This window comes from Lissotriton vulgaris, chromosome 5 (genome assembly GCF_964263255.1).
Source record: "Lissotriton vulgaris chromosome 5, aLisVul1.2, whole genome shotgun sequence".
In the NCBI taxonomy this organism is placed as follows: Eukaryota; Metazoa; Chordata; class Amphibia; order Caudata; family Salamandridae; genus Lissotriton; species Lissotriton vulgaris.
Window position 1 is genome coordinate 1323953553 of NC_141693.1, and position 12282 is coordinate 1323965834.

A 12282-nucleotide genomic window follows, 5' to 3' on the forward strand; every position below is an offset into this window, starting at 1 on the left:
CAGACCTGGACCCCGCCCTGCCGCTATGCCAAAGGCCTGAATTGGGGTTCTGCCATGCCCGGGGGCCTCTCCTCGCTTGGCTGGGTCGAAGAGCTCTGTCCAGGGCCCGTGAGGGCCCTGGGGAGGGAGGCCTCTCCACTCCAGGATCTGTCCTCGGGCTTGCCGCGTGGCAGGTTGCCTGGGACGGGGTCCCACGGAGGCTTGCTCTGCACCTCTGGGCCTGGGAGCCCCAGCTGTGTCCAGGGGCCTGCCGGGCCACAAGTCAGGTGCTGCAGCCCTGGACTCCGTCCCCCAGCCTGCCGCTCTGCTAAAGGCCCGAGATGGGGTTCCGGCGTGCCCAGGGAGCACCCCTCACTTGGCGGGGTTCCAGAGCTCTGTTCGGGGCCCCTGATGGCCACAGGGAGGGTGGCATCCCTGGGCTGGGCTCCATCCTTGGGCCTGCCACATAGCAGGGTGCCCGGGACAGGGTCCCGCGGGCCCACGGAGACTTCCCCTGCGCCTCTGGGCCCGGAGGGCCCCGGCTGGCTCCAGAGGCCCCGCCAGGCCCAGGTTTGGGTGCTCCAGTCCTGGGCCCCGTCCCCTGGCCTGCTGCTATGCTAAAGGCCCGAGACGGGGTTCCGTCGTGTCCAGGGACCCCCCTTACTTGGCTGGGTCCCGGAGCTCTGTCTGGACCACCTGAGGGCCCCGGGGAGGGCAGCCTCAACACCCCGGGCTCCATCCTCGGGCCTGCCGCATGGCAGGGTGCCCGTGACAAGGTCCTGTGGTCCCGGGGAGGCTTCCCTTGGGCCTCTGGGCCCGGGAGCCCCGGTTGAGTCCAGGGCCCTGTTGGGCCCAGAGTTGGGTGGATCAGCCCTGGGTCCTGTCCTGTCACCAAGCTTGCCGCTATGCCAAAGGCCCGGGACGGGGGTCTGTGGGTCCCGTGCAGACCTCCCCCGCTACGCCTGCTTGTCAAGGTGTCCGTGGGCCCCAGGCCATAGGGCCCGTCTGCTCCCCCCCCTCGCAGTCTCATGGCTGAGGCCCAGCTGGGGCCTCGATCCCCCCATGCCTTAGCACCCGCTCACCCTTTCGTTAGGGCACAGAGCGACCAGATGGCCGCCCTTCTAGCCCGGCCGTCTGGTCGCGCCTTTCCCCTCAGCCATCTTGTCACGCGCAATGCTTTCCAATGGGGTGACCAGATGGCCGGGTTTCCCTGGAAGTCTAGATGAGGGCTCATTTGCCTCCCCGATCCCAACGAGGGCTCGAGGAGGTCGGGCACATTCGTGCCTTGGGTCCCCTCGGTCACTCGGTGCACACAGATTACAAGAAAGGGGGGTCAATTTCCTCCGGATTACTAGGGAGAGGGTCAGTCAGACCTCCGTGAGGTCTGGCAATTCTGAGCCAAGGGAAAACAGGACCCGGGGCCCAGTCCACGCCTGCCTCTCAGCCCCTTGCCGATGGGCCTTTCCTCCAAGCAGGCTCGCCCCAGGAGCAGGGAGGGACATGAAGTCGGCATCCCCCACAAATGGCGGCCTATCAAGGGAGGCCCCGGCCATTCTCTGATCGATTGGGTACTCTCGGTACGTTTAGGGATGAACTGCTTGGATAGCCTCGGCTGTTGTATCAAGCAAAGAGCTTCCCCCCCACATGGACCGTCCGACTCAAGGGCCTGCAACCTGGGGGGAGGCCCTTCATCCTACCCATGAGAGCGAAAGCCGAGTGGCCCCGGCAGCTCATATCCCCCGGTGGTCCGACCCAAGCGGAAGGTGTCGGATGGCGCTAGGCCCTTGGACACTGCTGCCCGCAGGTCCATTAGCCCCACACGCCACACCGTCACCCCTTTCCACCCAGCACATATCTGCAGCAGCTTCGAAGGACCGTTCCAAAGGGTGCCGCCACCGCCAGGCCCTGGCACCCTTGGGTCTCGCTCAGGCTGCGCCTTCGCCCGCCTTTCCCTTTCGGGGGGAGGCGGCTGGGCCCACCGGTGCTCGTGCAACCGCACCTCTCCACCCCTCCAGCGAGCCCTCCCGCCTAGGCGGTGAGCTCATTCCCCTAGCAGGCTCCCGAGAGGGAGGAGTTTGTGAAGGTGGCTGGTCGGAGAGACGGGCATGCGGCTCCCGAACCCACCCAGTCAGCAAGTACGGCTACCTGGTTGATCCTGCCAGTAGCATATGCTTGTCTCAAATATTAAGCCATGCACGTGAAAGTACACACGGCTGGTACAGTGAAACTGCGAATGGCTCATTAAATCAGTTATGGTTCCTTTGATCGCTCCATCTGTTACTTGGATAATTGTGGTAATTTTAGAGCTAATACATAGCGACGAGCGCTAACCTCCTGGGATGCATGCATTTATCAGACCAAGACCAATCCCGGCTTGCCTGGCCGCTTTGGTGACTATAGATAACCTTGGGCCGATTGCACAACCCTGTGATGGCGATGATACATTTGGATGTCTTCCCTATCAACTTTTGATGGTACTTTCTGTGCCTACGATGGTGACCATGGGTAACGGGGAATCAGGATTTGAATCGGGAGAGGGAGCCTGAGAAACTGCTGCCTCATCCAAGGAAGGCAGCAGGCGTGCAAATTACACACTCCCAACTCGGAGAGGTAGTGACGAAAAATAACAATACAGGACTCTTTCGAGGCTCTGTAATTGGAATGAGTACACTTTAAATCCTTTAACAAGGATCCATTGGAGGGCAAGTCTGGTGCCAGCAACCGCAGTAATTCCAGCTCCAATAGAGTATATTGAAGTTGCTGCAGTTTAAAAGTTTGTAGTTGGATATTGGGTTCGAGCTGGCGGTCCGCCACAAGGCGAGATACCGCCTATCCCAACCCCTGCCTCTTGGCATCCCCTTCATGCTCTTGACTGAGTGTCCTGGGGTCCGAAGTGTTTACTTTGAAAAAATTACAGTGTTCAAAGCAGGACGGTCGCCTGAATACTTCAGCTAGGAATAATGGAATAGGACTCCTGTTCTATTTTGTTGGTTTTCATAACTGGGGACATGATTAGGAGGGACAGCCGGGGGCATTCGTATTGTGCCGCTAGAGGTGAAATTCTTGGACCAGCGCAAGACCACAGCGAAAGCATTTGCCAAGAATGTTTTAATTAATAAAGAACGAAAGTCGGAGGTTCGAAGACAATCCGATACCGTTGTAGTTTCGACCATAAACAATGCCGACTAGCGCTCCGGCATCGTAATTCCCATGACCCGCAAAGCAGCTTCCAGGAAACCAAAGTCTTTGGGTTTCGGGGGGAGTATAGTTGCAAAGCTGAAACTTAAAGGAATTGACCGAAGGGCACCACCAGGAGTGGAGCCTGTGGCTTCATTTGACCTAACACGGGAAACCTCACCCAGACACGGAATGGATTGATAGATTTATAGCTCTTTCTTGATTCTGTGGGTGGTGGCGCATGGCCGTCCTTAGTCGGTGGAGCGAGGTGTCTGGTTAATTCTGATAACGAACGAGACTCCTCCATGCTAACTAGTTACGTGACCCAGCGGTCGGCGTACAACTTCTTAAAGGGACAAGTGGCATTCAGCCACACGAGATCTAGCAATAACAGGTCTGTGATGCCCTTAGATGTCCGGGGCTGCACATGCGTTACACTGAACGGATCAGCGTGTGTCTACCCTTCGCCGTCGGGTGCGGCTAACCCGCTGAACCTCGTTCATGATAGGGATCGGGGATTGCAATTATTTCCCATGAATGAGGAATTCCGAGTAAGTGCGGGGTCACAAGCTTGCGTTGATTAAGTCCCAGCCCTTTGTACACACCACCCGTCGCTACTACTGATTGGATGATTTAGTGAGGTCCTCTGATCGGCCCCGCCGGGTCAGCAACGGCCCTGGCGGAGCGCCGAGAAGACGATCAAACTTGAATATCTAGAGGAAGTAAATATCTTAACAAGGTTTCCATAGGTGAAACCGTGGAAGGATCATTAACGGCAGCAGCCCGAGCGACCGACGGCACCAGCTCGAAGCCTTCGGCTGCCTCCTTCAAGCACACATTGTAGGCACAGGGCCGGCAGAGAAGTCGGTGGCCTCATGGGGCACATGGGTGAGAATCAGGCCTCTTCCACGGGGGAGGACCCGACCGATGCGTGAGGGATGGAGGGCGGCCCCTGTCCCTTTCCTTGGAGGGGCTCAGCAGTAGGCCTCAGAGACAGAACCCACGCTCACCCTGCATGACCCCAGAGGTGGGGGGAAACTGAATGGCAGTTCCTCCCCGGCCTGGTATCATTCCCCTCGAAAGGCTCTGCCACCACCTGGGCCATACCACGCCTGGGTCCCGGCCGGGCTTCAGTTGTCCGAGGAGTGGCCCTTCTCACGCAACAGGGTGGCCTGGAAGAGAAGGAGCAGAGGGCCTGCAAGGGGACCCCGGCCCCCCACGGTGGGAGGCGTGCGGGATGAGGAGGCGCCAACTCTTCCCTACCAGTGCCTCCGACACAGGCAAGGGTTGGGTTGGGCTACTAACCAGCCCATTGACGGTCAGCTGATGTGCAGGTGGGGCGACCCTCTCTGGTTGCCAGGCACCTGGTTCGATCCGGTCCCATACAGCCAGGCCAAGAGGTTTGAAGACTTGCATGGTTCCTCCCAATTACTCTGGGAGGGACCAGCAGCGGTGAGGCTGCCTGCTCCCGTCGCTCCGGGAGCCCCCTTCTCGCCCGCGAGTGGGTGGGTGGGACTCCCAGGCCGACCGCCTGGTAATGCTATTTTTTTCCCAACGGTGCAGTGCGACTCCCATCTTGCCACGCGGGTGGTGGATGGACGGCGTAAACTTCCTCCCTTCTCTCCTGCGCCCGATGGTGGGTGAACGTTTTCTAAAAGGACACATTGATCATCAACACTTCGAATGCACCTTGCGGCCCTGGGTTACTCCCGGCGCTATGCCTGTCTGAGGGTTGCTGGATCGTCAATTGGTCAGGGGTATGGCTGGGGCCGTCACAGGGTTAGCTCCGCTTCCCTTCGTCCCCCAATCAGGTCAGACCCCCCATGGCAGGGTTTCTCACCGGGTCCTGTCGTCGAGGTACTTTGCCGGCGCGTCTAGCCTCGCCTCCCCTCCTCTGGCGTCCACTCCGAAACCCATGTCGGGGTGCCTGGCTGCGTGCCGCGTGTGACTGTGGTGTCCCACCGGCTGCAGCAACGCACGTGCCTCTGGCGCCCACCTCCACGGCCGGCTCCCCCGGGAGGGCGAACCCCCTCCAGATCCGATCCAGGGAAAGAGGGCGCACGCTGCCAGGACGCCAGGACCCTGCTCCTGCAGGGCCTGGCCTTCCGCGGCGGCTCCCCAGATGCTTTGGCATTTTTTTCCGACTAGGACCTCAGATCAGTCGTGGCGACCCACTGAATTTAAGCATATTACTAAGAGGAGGAAAAGAAACTAACCAGGATCCCCACAGTAACGGCGAGTGAAGAGTGAAGAGGGAAGAGGGAAGAGCCCAGTGCCGAATCCCCGCCAAGGGGCGGGCACGGGAAGTATGGTGTACAGAAGATCTACTCCCAGGCATTGCTCATGGGGCCCAAGTCCTTTTGATCGAGGCTCACCCAGCGGACGGTGTTAGGCCGGTAGCGGCCCCTGGCGTGCCAGGATCGGGTCTTCTCGCAGTCGTGTTGCTTGGGAATGCAGCCTAAAGCGGGTAAACTCCATCTGAAGCTAAATAGGGGTGCAAGATTGATACCCAACAAGTACCATAAGGGAAAGCTGAAAAGAACTTTGAATAAAATCATTAAACTTTCTTCCTCCTTTGATAGCGCCCCACCTAACCACCATTATGATGTTCCATATTCCTCTCACTGTTCGTTCAACTCTTTTAGTGAGCTAACCCCTGACTTAGCGCTGTCAGTGCTGTATAAAGTCAAGTCTGGTTCGCCTTTAGACCCAGTCCCTGCCAAAGTAATGGGCAATCTCGCCCCTGTTTTAATCAAACCTCTCCTCTCCATCTGGAACGCCTCCTTGACCCGCGGTCAATTTCCCTCAGTGTGGAAACAGGCTAGGCTACTTCCCATTCTGAAAAAACCTGACGCTGACCCCTCACAATTTTGCAACTACCGACCCATATCGCTCCTGCCTAAACCTGCCAAGGTACTGGAGAAAGTGGTCCAGAAACAACTGGCTCAGTATCTTGAAACAAATCAGCTGCTGCACGATTCTCAGTCCGGTTTTAGAACCAGCTACAGCACCGAGACGGCGCTGCTGGAAGTTTCCGAGATTATCAGGGAATCAGCGGATAGGGGCGAGGAGGCCATGTTGGTCCTCCTTGACCTATCCGCTGCATTTGACACTGTATCCCACAACATACTTACAGCCCGTCTACAACAGCTGGGGATCGGTGGTACAGTCCTGGCTTGGACTAAATCTTTTCTGTCCAGTCGGTCTCAGAGGGTTCTGATGCACCCATTTGAATCAGAGGATAAACCCCTCTTGTGCGGTGTGCCCCAGGGCTCCGCCTTAAGCCCATTATTGTTTAACGCTTACTTGGCCCCGCTTGCCAAGGTAGTAGAGTCATGGGGGGTCAGGGTGGTCTCATATGCTGATGATACTCAGCTCGTTTTTTCATTCAGAGACCATTCTGACTCCCTCTTCACCAACTTCAGAAACTGCCTTGGCAATATCTGTGCATGGATGTCTGCCAATCACCTTGCCCTAAACACCGACAAAACTGAGGTTCTCTTTTTTAGCCAGAAATCGACTCCCCCTGCAACCCTATGGTGGCCTACCATCCTGAACCCTCCACCCATACCAGTGCAGTCCGCCCGCAACCTTGGCTTCATATTTGACAACACTTTGTCCGGTAAAACCCAGGTCAATAAAGTTGCGGGGGCCTGTTTTAATAAGCTGCGTATGATTAGGAAGATTTTTCCCTACCTCCCCCAAACATCCCGCAAAACGGTTGTCCAGGCACTCATCACGGCACATCTTGATTATGCCAATAGCTTATATGCCGGTGCCCCCCAATATCTTATAGACCGTTTGCAAATCATTCAGAATGCTGCAGCAAGGCTCATTGGAAATATCCCTGCCCGCAATTCTGTCAGAGCATATCGGGATGAGCTACACTGGCTTCCCATAGCCCGACGCATTGATTTCAAAACCTTGATCCTTGCATTCCGGGCAATCCATGGAATTGGCCCGGCCTATCTGAGCAAACGACTCAAGATATCATCTTCTGTAAGACATTTGAGATCTAACAGCCTTCGTTTACTGAACGTTCCCAGATTCAGGCTTACCCGAAGTGGCGTCAGAACTTTCACCGTCACAGCTGCCAAGCTCTGGAACAGCCTACCTCTTGACCTTAGGTTCATCGAATCTGAGCCAGTCTTCCGACGCACACTAAAAACCTGGCTGTTTACTAAACGCTAATTAAAGCTTCTGCTTCCCTTGATTTCTCCTTTCAGATGGACTTGAACTAGGCAACCCTCTCTGGTTATATTCCAGTAATCTTAGCGCCGGGACACCCCCGCCGGAGGTAGCCGCGCGCTCTACAAGCTTCTAAAATAAATAAATAAAATAAATAAGAGAGAGTTCAAGAGGGCGTGAACCCGTTGAGAGGTAAACAAGTGATGTCCGTGCAATCCGTCGCTCCGGGAGCCCGCCGGAGCGAAGGGCCTGGAGGATTCAACACGACGGGAAGGTCAGTGGCCCGGGAGTTCTGGATCCCCCCTCCGTGGGACCGGCGTTCGGGCCCTACCCGGCCCCCGCAGGGGGCATTTCCTCTGCGGCAGTGCGCCGCGACTGGCTTTTGGTCGGCTGGGAAGGCTTTGGAGTGGCAGATGGCCTTCTGCTCCGCCGGAGGGTGTTACAGCCCCCCTGGCAGCTGCTTCGCTGTGTCCGCGGTAGCTTAGACTGCCTACACGCCCTCTCCTGGGCACCCACTACCGGCCGCCCCTTGGGATACGCCGGGAAGGGGGGATGGGTCCCCCTACTCCCGGCATGACTGTGGACTGGGGGGGGGGGACTGTGCTCAGTGTGCCCTGACCGCGTCGCACCGCCAGGCGGGGAGGCCCACGTCGGGCGCCAGGGGTCTGCAGTAATGTCGTTTAACCACTCGACCCGTCATGAAACACAGACTAAGGAGCCTAACACGTGCCCGAGACAAATGGCCAAGAAAAACCCTGTGGCGCAATGAAGGTGAGGGCCGGTACGCGCCGGCTGAGGTGGGATCCCGCCGCGCTTCCAGAGTCTGGTCCACCACCGACCCATCTCGCCCGCTCTGTCGGGGAGGTGGAGCATGAGCGTGCATGATAGGACCCCAAAGATGGCGAACTATGCCTGGGCAGGGCGAAGCCAGGGGAAACTCTGGGGGAGGTCCGTAGCGGTCCTAACGTGCAAATCGGTCATCGGATCGGAGTGTAGGTGCGAAAGACTAATCGAACCATCTAGTAGCTGGTTCCCTCCAAAGTCTTCCTCTGAATAGCTGGCGCTCATAGCCCCCAGTTTTATCTGGTAAAACGAATGATTAGAGGTCTTGGGGCTGAAACAATCTCAACCTATTCTCAAACTTAAAATAGGTAAGAAGCCCGGCTCACTGGCATAGAGCCGGGCATGGAATGCGAATGTCTAGTGTACCACTTTGGTAAGCAGAACTGGCGCTGCGGGATGAACCGAACGCTGGGTTAATGTGCCAGTTGCGGACGCTCATCAGATCCCAGAAAAGTGTTGCTTGATATAGACAGCAGAACGGTGGCAATGGAAGTCGTAATCCGCTAAGGAGTGTGTAACAACTCACCTGTGGAGTCAACTAGCCCTGAAAATGGATGGCGCTGGAGTGTCAGCCTATAACCGGCCGTCGACGGTGCTGAGAGCCACAGGGGCTAAGCCGCGACAAGTAAGAGGGCCTCTGCGGTGCACACGGAAGCCCGGGGTAGGGCCTGGGTGGGGCTGCCGCAGGTGCAGATCTTGGTGGTAGTAGCAAATATTCAAACGAGAACTTTGAAGGCAGAAGTAGAGAAAGGTTCCATATGAACAGCAGTTGAACATGGGTCAGTCGGTCCTAAGAGATTGGCGAGCACTGTTCGGAAGGGACGGGCGATGGCCTCCGTTGCCCTCGGCTGATCGAAAGGAAGTTGGGTTCAGATACCCGAACCCAGAGTGGCAGAGACGGGCGCCCTCGCGGCGTCCAGTGTGGTAACGCAAACGATCCCGGAGAAGCCGGCGGGAGCCCCGGTAGGTGTCAGAGGTCTGAGCCCCGGAGTGTGTGCCTTCCCCAGGGGTCACAAGCGTGGATGCGGTCATAGGTGTGGACATCCCAGGAGCGAGTGGCTGCTCCCAGAGCCAAGTAGAGGAAGACGGAGCCCTGCCGAATCAAGGCACCAAGCTGCAGGCTGGGGTCACACCCACTGCGCTGCGCCCACCAGCAGTAAGATCAGGATGTTGATTGGGGGGTTCTGGGGAGTCCAACGTAGGTCGTAGCTCCCAAACCTGGTGGGCACAATCCGCGGCTTTCCCGGATCCAGACGGCAAGCACCAGCCTCCACTACAGCCAGAGTAACAGGGCCAGAACTCCAGGTGAGCCCCGCGGGCACCGTAACAAGGGCCCAGTAGCCCTCCAGGAGGCGCGCAGGGATCTCCACAGCGAGGCAGGGCCCAAGTCAGGAGAGATTCACAGCAGCATAGGCCGAGCAACCTCCACCCCGCACACAAGACAATGCAGCCAAGGCGGGCCCTCCATCGGACCAGTTGCCAGGGAGCACCCGCTGCTAGGCTCAGGGATGGCGAGAGACAGCAGGTTAGAGCAGAGGGGTTCACCCTCGGGCCGCCACCCCGTGCTTTTGTGTGTCAGAGGTAAGTCAGACCTCCTGGGCGCAGCCTCCTCAATCCCCCCCGGGGGTTTGATGCTCCACCGGGACTCATGGATGTGTCCGCAAGCTCAAGGGGAAATCACAAGTGATGCTTGAGTTCAGAGGCTACATGGTGTGATTCCACAAGTATTAAGGAGCTATGCTCTTTCCCAAGACGGACACTTTTGACCAGCCGAATGCCACTGTTACTTTGCATACTGTCAACAGACCCATGGTCAAGGACAGATTTGAGTTGCTCAGCATCGGAGATCAGACATTCATGCTAAATTTGCTACTTTCGACCTCTCGAGGCGGGTGTGGATGGGGACATCAGTCACACCATCCACCAACTCGTCCGGATAGATGGTTACATCTACGGTCGGACATTCACCATCGATCCGACACGTTATTGTTGGTGAAGTTGGGGTTCGGGATTTTTCTTTTTTTTCATAGTTTTTTGGGAGGGAGAGGGTTAAGGGAGTGGTGGCAGCTTCACTTAGATATGCAACACACAGATACTGTGGGAAGGGTACACCTAACAAGACAGGCTCACCTGAGTGGTCCACTCTTGGCAACTTTTGAAGCTGAACGCAATGTATTGCATAAGAGGGATGTGGGAGGGGTCTCCTCTGGGGAGATGGCACTCTAAGGGATCCTGGAACGTCAAGGGCCCCAACTCGCCACAAAAGAGACAAAAAATCTGGAGACAGTGGCACTTCAGGAGACATCTCTGGAGGGCCGAAGAATCGAGGCTTAAACACAAACAATACCCCCTTATTTACAGATCCTCAGCACTCACTAAGCACCATGGGGTTGCACTCCCATTTCATACCTCGCCAAAGTTTCAACTGCTGGCTATCCAATCAGACAAGGAAGGTAGGATGGTTATGGTCATTGGGACACTGAAGGTTAAACTGGGCATCTTTATCGCGACCTACGCGCCCAATGTTGACCAAACGGGTTTTTATCTATCCTACTAGACAAAATAGATGATTTTGCTGAAGGGCCAACGATCCTGATGGGTGATTTTAATCTTACCTGGCAAGCAGATTTAAACAGCACCCACCCACACAGATCTGAAACTAGCTCATTCACCTTAGATACTAAGCAAAGAATGCATGATTCTGGCCTTCGCGATGCCTGGCGCACCATGTATCCTCAGTCTAGAGACTATACATTTTACTCTCACGTGCAACACACCTACTGCAGATTGGATTATATTTTTCTCAGCCAAAACCTATTGGGCACCCTCAAGGAGGTTAAGATTTTCCCCCTCTCCCTTTCTGACCACTGTCCCATCTCAATTTGTTTACAATGGGGGCGGCCTCAATGACCACACCTAAAAGGTATTTCCCAATCTCGCTTACACAGGACAGGGTGATGCGAACTGAACTGCGAGAAGCGATCGCAGACTTTTTAAAATTAAATAGACCTCAAGACACCCCCATTGGCAATCCCTAGGACGCTTTCAAAGCAGTCGTAAGGGGGAAATGCAGAGAACTTAACTCCACCCTAAATAGACAACGAGCTAAAGAGAGGGAAAACCTAGAGACTGAGATGGAACTGGCGGAAAAGGCACACAAGAACAATCCCACTAGAGCTTCTCTGCGCAATCAAACCGTACTACGGGATAAACGGAAGGCTATATACAAGAACAGGGCGGAGCACGCACTTTTTAAACTACGCCACATCTCATACAGCCAAAGGAACAAAATAGGGTATGTACGGGGGGGTTTTACCCAAACATAGTCACTGGGACCTGAGTTCAATATGTACTGAGAGGAAGGGGTCCCAGTGTCTGTATAAATTAACGTTGTACAATCAAAACAAATAATTAGCAACACATTAACTAGGTCCACATTGTTTTATTCACAACGAGACTGGGTATATCAAATATACACAAGAGTAAATCAATAAGTACAATTGGTTGTACGGTGCCCCAGGAAGGGAAGGAAGGGTGGTGGTAAGTGATCAGGTGAGGATAGGGTAGTGCGGTAACGTAAGTGACAGTAAAATCAATGAATCAAGAGGACTGTATTCGTGAGTCATATACAGTTAGGAAGACAAATAGTTCATGACAATTGGTTTAGGAGATCATACTTCACATTAAACAATAAATGAAATGAGTGATGGCGTGAAGTTGATAGATCAATGGGCGGTTGTCGACGTTTCGACCCTCTAGGTGGTGCAGGGTTGATCGTGCCCTTGCTGGGGGATCATCATCAGGACTGGAAAGAGGGGCAGGCAACCTGATTAAGTCATAAAATATGTCGAGGTCTCAAGTCATCAGACACTTGGATCATATCCAGAAGATGGTAACCTGCGGTAATTATCGATGTCTGCACTTGGTAGCAGCGAAAGGTAAATACAGTGGCTGTGGAGACCGGTGCTTGAAAATGAGTCGGGGACCGGCCATTAGTCAGAGGTCCGGGAGTCTTTGGAGCTGCAGAATCAATCATACAACGGACGCCGCTCGGGTTCAGAATGGCGAACCGTTGTTCCTGTTTGTGATTAAAAC

The 12282-nt window shown here is 55.5% G+C and overlaps 2 pseudogenes; both read left to right on the plus strand.

Annotated features, from left to right (window-relative positions):
- The first annotated feature begins 2121 nt into the window (after positions 1-2121).
- On the plus strand, positions 2122-3928 carry LOC147712544 (18S ribosomal RNA; annotated as a pseudogene).
- A 4125-nt stretch (positions 3929-8053) lies between these two features.
- On the plus strand, positions 8054-8888 carry LOC147712545 (28S ribosomal RNA; annotated as a pseudogene; the record flags this gene model as incomplete).
- Positions 8889-12282: the final 3394 nt, after the last annotated feature.